Genomic DNA, 6,488 nt, shown 5'->3' with positions numbered 1-6,488 from the left:
GGGAACCACCCAGCAGCCATGCCAGGAAAGCTCCAGTGTCTTCATCACTTCGTCGTAACAGGAGCCACAAGAAGCAATCCATCCTGTCAGAGTTAAGTGTTCCAACTGTGACTTCCTCTCTTGGCTGCACCCAGAGGGGCAGGGAGGCAATCTGGGGGAGAAATCAGCATGCAGTTTGGTGTTGGTGTTTGCAGCACGTGCATGCTAGTGATGAGGGAGGAATCCAAGGCTTTTTGTTGGCCTAATCAGATAAAAATCGTGCTGAAATCCCTACTGGTGCAGGAGCACTCTCCTGTCACACAGATGAATACCTCCTGTGGCCCTGACTGTACAGGAGGCAGATAAGCACCAGAGCATCTGCTGAGGAGGGGAGATTACCCAGAGCTAATGCTCTAAAGGTGGCTGCAAACAGGAGCAAACTGGAGGATACTTTACAGACAGGGCATGCAGCAGCATTTCTGCAGTAAACAAGACACAGGAGCTCTCGGCCATGGGAGGGAGGGGGTCTCAGCTCTGTTTGCTGTGCCAGGACTTGTGTCCTGCACTCTCTGCCAGCCAGGCTCAGAGAGGATGAGCCCCTGACCTGCCAACCTGACCTGGTGTCACCCCATCTGTTCTTTCACCCCATCCTGTACTGTGGCACCTGAGACACCCAGAAATGGCATCACTTATCACAGAACCCCAGAAGGGTTTGGGTTGCAGGGGACCTAAAAGATGATCTCGTTCCAAAATCCCTGCCATGGGCAGGGACACCTTCCACTAGCCCAGGTGAGTGGAATTCTCCTCCTTCCAGTGCAAGTCCAGTGGGTTTCTCCAAGGACTCATAGCTGCCCTTGGGGCGCTGTGCATGTCTCAGCCTCACAGCAATCAAGTGAGGCTATTAAATATCAATCACTTCCCATGAAGCTGATGTTTTTAATCCCCATGCTGCCTTCTCTTTTCACACACTGCTGACTGGGGCCTCTCCCCACTGTGAGGGCTTTTCCCCCCTTGCCTTATTTCTCCCTCCCACTCGCAGCCAGGAATTAAAAGACATAATAAAGAGTCCTTGAAGCAGATGGGGGGGCGGGGGTGGGAGTGGGGCATAAAAAAAAAAAGCAGGTTCCTTGTTGGAGCCAGGGATTCATCTGCCTCTCCCCGTGGAGATGAAGAGGCCCTTTCACCCCAGCAACCAGAAGGTTGAAGCTGGATATGTGCTCAGCAGCACGGCCGGGGCTGGGAGCTGCCAGCCTGGGGTGTGACGGCGGTGACATTTCTACCTCAGATTAGAGGGCACGGTGCAAAAACCCATTACAGTTGCTGGGGAGACTGTCCCTTCATCAGGCTGCACGCTTGGGAGCGAGCTGGGGTAGCCATGGAACAGGGCCCAGCGTGGCTCCCAGGCCTCTGTGCAGATGGAGGGAGGTTAATCAGAGCTGCCCAGCCCGCCGTGCCCACCGCGCTGCCCCAGGTGGGAGCCCTGCGCCTCCAATATCCCCACCCAGTGCCCCCGCTTTGTTCTCCGCTGCTGCCCGGCGATTTTCATTACAAATATCCTCTTATTATGTGCTCACCGAGGGACAGGGAGGCGGGAGAGGGCCCACACAAAGAGAAAGAAAAGGCTGCTTGCTAGAAAAGCAGTAATTACAGGGCTGGGGGCTCCTGGAGGAGGATTCATACGGATTCGACATGGCACTGGTTCACACGTCCGGACCCTCCAGGGGCAAGCTCCTGGTTTGATTTCATTATCAGCAAGCTGGGCTGCTGGGAGGCTTCTGCCCTGAAATGAGTTCCCAAAAAGGGAAAGTTGCATTTATTTTATTAGTGCCTTTGAAAGCAGTGTTGCTGCTGCCCCTAGAAGCCTCTGCATTTGCTCAGGCACGGGATGGAAGAGCACAAAGTGCCACAAGCTGGCCTGACAGCACCAGTTGGGATGGGAAAATGTCACATATTGGTAAAGCCTTATAAAATAAGGGCCTTGTTACCCTTGTAAAATCATGGCTCAGGCCTGCTACTTCAGCTAAGTAGAAGAGGACTGTGGGAAACTGACTCAGCATTGGAGGTAGAAAAACAAGTTATATAGCCATTTGTGGTGTATGGTGGTTGTTGAATTATGTTTGTTATGATTTAAAACTTTGTAACTGATAATGGGCTAACTGTGTAAAAAGGCCTGGTTTTTGCAATAAAGCATCTCTCCTTTGCACCTGCCTGAGCACTCTGTGTCACTACAGACCCTCACACACAGGAAAGCTGGCAGGATCCCAGAATGACTTGGGTTGGAAGGCCCCTCAAAGGCCATCCAGTTCCAGCCCCTGCCAAGGGGAGGATGGGCAGGGACACTTCCACTATCCCAGCTTGCTCCAAGCTCTGTCCAGCCTGGTCTTGATCTTCTGGGGATGGGAATCCACATCTCTCTGATCTATTATTTATATGTGGTCACCATCTATTTTAGCAAAAGCTGGTGGACTCAACTCTTCAAGCATCTCCTAAGCCCAGACGTGTGGAGACTCTGCTCTCACAGATAAATCTCTGTTCTTTTGTGTCATAGCTGAGACGATCACAAAGCAACACACTCCATTTTCAGAAGGCTTCAAACCTGTTTTTATTCTAGCATGCATGCTTTTTATACATTCTTACAAAACCCTTCAGTTTACTAATTGGTCAGGAAAGACAAACAAAGCGCTCATTGGGACAGGCAGTTGCAAGTTTCTCTGATTTATTCTTCTTTCTTTCTTGGTTTCTATGTCAAGGACCTTGGTAGGAAATTCTTTCAGGGATAAATGTGGATCTTATCAAATTTCTCAATGGCTCACACAAGTCACTGTAAAACCTCTTCCATAGTTTTACAAGGGAGGCAAAACAGGATCCAGGTGTCAATGGATGCAGGTGAATTCTCCCAGAAGCAAACTTGACCTTTATGTACTCACTTGTCACAGGTATTGTGTGATTTTCCCCAGTTCAGGCCAGGTGGGGCAGCTCAGCACCCACAGCATGGCAGTGTTGGGGTGTTTGCACAGCTCTGGGTCAGGTAAAAACCCCATTTTACACCTGGGTGAAACGATGGCTCAGATTAACCAGGCCAAGTCCATGCAGGAACTCTGAGAGAACCCAACCTGTCCCCTCCCTGCTCAAAAAGTCTGTTAGATACCTCTCTCCTTCCCTAATGCCTCCTCATCTATGGACACAAACCTGAAAGGGGACCTGCCTGGGGCCACTCTACACCATTTCTCTGGGAAATGCATCTCAGGAGCAGATTTTCACCTTGCTTGGTGCCTTGGCAACAACTCTGGGACACCTGTAGGACACTTAGCAGTGGCAGAGCTGACGACAAGACAGAAACCTCAAGGGAAGATGTTTCTGCCATTAGAACACGCACTTCTAGGCAAGCTACCGTGATCCTTTGTGGTTTTAGGATGTGCACAGGACAAGGACCAGCACATCAATCCACTCTGCAGTCCCAGAGGTGAGTACAGTCATTTATTTGAGGACAAACAGTAAGAGATCTGCTGTCATGGACAGAGCCCCCAGGAACATTCCCTGTAAGCTCACAAACAGCAACTACCTCGAGTCCATTATTCTTCGAACAAATGCAAATTGAACTCTGGGTTTTGGGTAACCCCAGCCTCCTGAAAAAAAAAAAAAAAAAAAAAAAAAAAAAAACACAAAGACAGAAACCTCAAGGGAAGATGTTTCTGCCATTAGAACACGCACTTCTAGGCAAGCTACCGTGATCCTTTGTGGTTTTAGGATGTGCACAGGACAAGGACCAGCACATCAATCCACTCTGCAGTCCCAGAGGTGAGTACAGTCATTTATTTGAGGACAAACAGTAAGAGATCTGCTGTCATGGACAGAGCCCCCAGGAACATTCCCTGTAAGCTCACAAACAGCAGCTACCTCTGTACCTGTGGGTGTCTTGAGTCCACAGGTACAGAGTTATTGAGTTATTGAGTTATTCTTGGAACAAATGCAAATTGAACTCTGGGTTTTGGGTAACCCCAGTCTCCTACTAAAAAAAAAAAAAAAAAAAAAAATCCCAGAATGGTTTAGATTGGAAGGGACATTAGAGCTCATCTTGTCTCTGCCATGGGCAGGGACACCATCCACTGTCCCAGGCTGCTCCCAGCCCTGTCCAGCCTGGCCTTGGGCACTGCCAGGGATCCAGGGGCAGCCACAGCTGCTCTGGGCACCCTGTGCCAGGGCCTCCCCACCCTCATAGGGAGGAATTTCTTCCCAATATTTAATCTATCCTTCAGCTTAAGGCCATTCTCCCTTATCCTGTCCCTGCATGTCTTTGTGGAAAGTCCTTCTTCAGCCTTCTTGGAAGCTCCCTTAGGTGCTGGAAGGTGAGCTCTGGAAATGAGTCCCAGGTTAATGGCCTGGCTCCTCATAAAGCCAGGCTGACTCCCAAACTCAGACCCCAGCCCAGCATTTGGTTTCCAAACACACCGAATGTTGCTTTGGTTCTCTCTCTTAATTCCCATCATCTTTTCTTTCTCTCTTTATTTACTTCTTAATTTCCATGGGTCTTAATTTCCTGCACCCCGAGCCCTGCTGAGCCCAGGCAGTGCCTACATGGGAGTGCCCTCCACAGCCTTTCCCTGCTCAGGGAAAGGTCAGGGAGGGAGGTTAGTGTGGCGAGAAGAAAGGCAGCAGCAGACAGACAGAGAGCTCTCATAAAGCTCTGGCTGTGAGCCTCTCTGAGAAAATGTCAGCTTGGGGAGGCTGTAGCAGCTTTAATCTGCAGTACAAGGGGATTAAAAGACTCGTTCTCACAGGACAAAAGGGAAGGGAGGGAGCGGAAGGAGCGGAACAAGGGGAGAATGAAGCCTGCAAGGGAGGAAGGGAGAAAGTTAAAGAGCTCAACTCTAAAGAGCATCGGGGCTTAAAGAGCTCCGGCTCGGAGTGTAATAAATGTGAAGTGGCCTGCACAGAAAAGGGGCTCTGGCCAATGGCTTGGCTTTGCTTTTTCACACTAAGCACACACACTTCAGGCTGCTCCAGGCCAGGCAACTTGTTATGTTTGGCTTTGTTGATTTTCAGGGGCAAAGGAGTAGGAGGGGGAAGCAGAAGGTTAATGAGGCTCTGCCAGATGCGCCACTCCAGAGGAGCAGTGGGCACTCTGTGTTTTAAACAGTGCTTTAGGGGCTTTGATCCTCACCCCTGCTGTCCCTCAAACCCTCCTTGTCCTCGAGGGCCGGGGTGGAGTGGAGGGGCCTGGGAACAGGAAGGAAGTGCGTGGAATTGCGGGATGCTGTCCTCAAGTACTGCTTGAGCAACCCTTTCACCCGTCAGCAGGGCTGGGAGAGGAAGAGTGGGACTGAAAGGGTAAGGAAAGAAGGGGACTTTAAGTACTTTTCAAAAGGGGGGAAAAAAAAAAACAAACCCAAGAAAACAAATCAATGCATTAGTTGCAGGAGATGTAAAGGCCAAGGAGCCATCAACACAGACAAGGAGCTGTGCTCAGCAGGGAAAGCAGGCACTCCAAACCAGCTCAGGTATTGCAGGACATAGAGGCTCTCAGGGCTGGACCTCAAACCAAGGCTGCTCTGCCTGATCAGCAAGGTCTGGACATGGCAAATGTTCTTGAAGGCAGGAGGACTTTTCCCTCATCATGGACATACTTTAGTCTCCCAAAATCTTTGATGACAGGAGAGGAAGGTAAGACACCCACGAGTCCCGAGTTTCTCCCACAAACACTCACCAGCCTCAGGAACTGGCAGAGGAGAAAAGCAGGTTTCCAGCAGGCACTGAATTAACCAGGCCTGTAACAAGTTCTCTCATCTTCCACGTTACCCACCTTCCCAGCTCCACAGCCTTACAACCAGGAGAGATGCTCCAGGAGAACATCAGGCACAGTCAAATAAATGTCTAAAGCAGCTTTTCCCTGTTTTAGCAGCTCAGCACAATGCTGGGGCCTGGCTGGTGCTCTGTGCACAAATTCTACTGAGAGGGGGAAAAAAACCAACTTTGTAACATAATAAGCAAGTTCCAGACAGGAATTAGAGAGTATAGCATATCCAGCAGAGACAGGGGCTGCAGTGGCATTAAGGTAGGAAGAATATAATTACCTGACCTGGACTGTGGCCAGGATAATGGTATTCATTTATTTCAACAAAGCCAGGAGCACCAAAACCTGGATTTTCCATTGAAACCCAGAAGATGGCAAATCACAGCACCCTGACTGCATTCCTCCCAACTCTTGGCTGGATGGAGCAGTCTTCCTGATAAGGATGAAAAATTAACACCCACCTCACGTGGCCACGATGGGAGAGCTCACCCTCAGCTCCATTTGGGAAGCCTGGTGGCATCCCAGTGCCATTCCAGGAGGCCAAGGCAATGCCTGCAGCCCCAGAACATCCTCCCACTGCCCACGGCGGGCGGCGAAACCATGCTCGGGCACAAGCTCAGCTCCAGCACAGCCCCGAGTGTGATCTGGTATTAATTATCCTCTTCTGCAGAGATAAATGCTTAATCCTCTAGCTGTTGACACTGGAAGTGGCCCAATC

The sequence above is a fragment of the Onychostruthus taczanowskii genome, unplaced genomic scaffold, assembly GCF_017590055.1.
Source record: "Onychostruthus taczanowskii isolate IOZ18803 unplaced genomic scaffold, ASM1759005v1 scaffold43, whole genome shotgun sequence".
Classification (NCBI taxonomy): Eukaryota; Metazoa; Chordata; class Aves; order Passeriformes; family Passeridae; genus Onychostruthus; species Onychostruthus taczanowskii.
This window is presented reverse-complemented; position numbering follows the sequence as displayed.